We start from the raw sequence: 2,912 nt of genomic DNA, 5'->3' as shown, positions 1-2,912 counted from the left end.
ATTTCTAATGTATTGTTTATCTATTATTTTAATTAACCGTACAGAATATTTAGGTAATACCCGGGGCCACCAATTCACTTGACAGAGTCCTGAAACAGATAAAGGCAGGTGTACGTCTCATATGTTTTTTCTCTCTCTAGAGCCCATTTCAGTTCTCCCCAAAGCGTTAGCGGTCCATTTCTATATGTCGATGGACGCAACCCAAGCATCTTAATATCACTCACGATTTCCGCCCTAAGTATCCAAAATGGAGGAATTTAGCGGTGGGTTCTGATTGACTCAGTTCGTTTTGCCTGTGCGCGGTTAGAGCATGTATTTATTGGATGATGGTCCTGTGTGTCCATGATGATGACCGCTACAGAGCATGAACTAGTTGCTAGTGTGACAGTTTGGTCACTAGATTAGTTTTGTTATAAAGAATTGTACGATGGATATTAAATATTTTTAATCACGATCTAAATATGATCTAACTGTGCAGTGTGTATCAGTTCTTTGTGAAACGTCTCCAATACTTGCAGGAGTGTCTTTAATTGAATGTGGATGGTCGCTTGTACGACAAGAGACCATTAAAAATCAAAAAGAAGTCTTCAGTCGCCCAAGCGGTAAATACAAATATTTTTGACTCTTGAAAAATCTCGTCAGGACAAACAAAAAAATTGAATATTGTTCCCTATTTTCAACAGCTAAACGTTACCCGAGATAGTCTGCGCGCCTTGGCGTTCATAGGTTTTTTGTTTACCATTTTTAAAAACTCCGCAGACTTCCCGTCCAATTCATAAAAAGTAAAGTTCGAAAACCATGGAATCTTGATCGATCAATTACAATTTATTTGATGGGGAACGCTAGAATCTGACCAACTTTCTGTTTGTATCATGCTTTTTCTTGCACTAGGCCAGCTTTTACAAATTCGTCTCATAACAATTTTTTCGCATACGCTCTGAATTACGGGGCTGGAAATTTGAAGCATTTTACCGAGTTTGGGTGAAAGAAGCTATCAACCTCATGTAAACCTGCGTAATTTACCGATGCTACTGTACCAAACCAATGGATTGGATATAAGCATGAGGTAGAAGGAGTAATGGATATGTACGTGCAATATTGGGTAAACAAAACTTGACCTCGTCAGAATTCTTATATCAGGGGGATGAATTCTATAAAGGCCTGTAGAATAAATATGTCATGAGATTTAAGCGCGGCTCATTGGCGGCGCTGGCTGTATTTTAGGCCGACAATTATGTAAAAGCATGTTGTTAGTGTTGGGACGTCGAAAGTGAAACATTGATGTTCCCTACCGAAAGAAATCTCTGAGTTTTCTTTAGCGAAATAGCTTGGCCCATTTGAGTGTATAAACAAAGTCGATTTGAAACAAAATAGTCTCGGAGATAGCTTGAGAGATTTGGGTCCTTTTCAAGATCCTTTTAGTGGTCGTTTTAAGAGTGGTGCGTCGGTATTATAATGTTCCTTTTGTATTCGCCACGTACCGGGCGGGCAGAGTTATTTACAGTAGTTGGTCGTGGCTTATCCGCTCTCTCTTTTTAAATTTCTTTTCAAATTATTAACACTTTTTTTTTAATTGATGAATTTTCTCATTATACTTATTTATAATTATAACTTATATACTGATATACAATTTTCTAGTTGAGTTAAAAAATGTTGTCTTTTTTGGCGTATCTCATTCCATTTACGAGAAACGTTCTATTAATTCCAATTTTAAGCATTAAAAAAAAAGATATCTGAAGTCATCGAAACCCATAGATTTCGAACAAAGGACCCTTGAGTGTTGGCTACTCTATTGAGATAGCCTCTCTGCTTGTTATTTATGATCGTATTCTTATTTCAATTTCGGAAATGATATTTTAAAGCCTTCAGACCATTTAAACGAGCTTCCTGGACCTTTAAAAATATCTACCTGACTGCCTGCGGAGAATTTCTTTGAGATTCTTTGACCTAAAGAATTTTTAGTATATACTCAAAGATTCTTTTCGGTAGGGTTGCCGAACATCGAAAGTTAAAGCGTCGATATATCGAAAGAAAGACCATCGATGTTTTTTTCTTCTTAAAAAATTGTGTAAATCACTTAGGGTACTCTATCATTAAGATGAAACCAACTATACTATTATTTAATGAATTGACATTAATTTTAATTAAGGTAAACTTCCCAGTAATCGTGATGTCCATTGCCTTCCTTTTTATTGAATTTGAATGAGTGTACTTTCTATTTGCTATTATGAAATGCTAGAAATAAATGGACTTTATCATTAAATATTACTTCTAACCTATTTTGTTAGTAATATATTCAAATTATACCCAAGTTTGACGATTACTGGGACATTTGTCTTACCACTGAATAATAATCATTAAATAATTATAGCAATTATAGCTTACGCTTGGTGCCGGTTTTGCACCAATACAATTATGCACAGACTTTTTTAAACTAAAGGTCAAGGTGCCAACAACAGTAATTTAGTGATTATGAATTCTCTTTTGTTAACGCTCTTTCGGCTTTAACTAACACATTCTCATAAGTATTTCGTGCATTGCACACGAGTTTGTCCCTGAAATTGTATAACATTTCCATAAATGTATATTATTATAATTCGTAACATGCATTGGTGTTAAAACAGACGTAGTCTGTCGTTTTCTCATAGACTGAATTTGCTCATTTTTAATGTTATTTTTACGATTTAAACGTTACACACACGGCCTATACAAAAGTCTCACCGGTTTTTGAACTTCTAAATTATATCACTAACCTCAGTGACCCAGACTTTGTTAATTGAATTTTCTACCGCATCGTGTTCTACATCGCAGTTGTGGTGCCCTATGGCGTTATCTCTTAATAATCCGCTAAAAGAGTCTCAAAGCGTCTAGTGTGGAGAGTCTAGTTACAACAGTCCACGAAACTTCTGTTG

The 2,912-nt window shown here is 35.6% G+C and overlaps 1 protein-coding gene across 2 annotated transcripts in view; it reads left to right on the top strand.

The window, feature by feature from the left end:
- Window positions 1–281: 281 nt before the first annotated feature.
- The window catches only part of LOC117182362 (protein Smaug homolog 1), a 127,548-nt gene continuing 124,917 nt past the window's right edge, over window positions 282–2,912 (top strand). For both annotated transcript variants that reach the window (XM_033375556.1, XM_033375565.1), the window contains exon 1: window positions 282–602. The gene's annotated coding sequence lies outside the window, so the exon portion shown is untranslated. The remainder of the gene's footprint in view (window positions 603–2,912) is intronic.

The sequence above is a fragment of the Belonocnema kinseyi genome, chromosome 2 (assembly GCF_010883055.1).
Source record: "Belonocnema kinseyi isolate 2016_QV_RU_SX_M_011 chromosome 2, B_treatae_v1, whole genome shotgun sequence".
Taxonomy (NCBI): Eukaryota; Metazoa; Arthropoda; class Insecta; order Hymenoptera; family Cynipidae; genus Belonocnema; species Belonocnema kinseyi.
The sequence above is the reverse complement of the archived record's forward strand: the minus strand, read 5'-3'. Positions and strand labels throughout refer to the sequence as shown.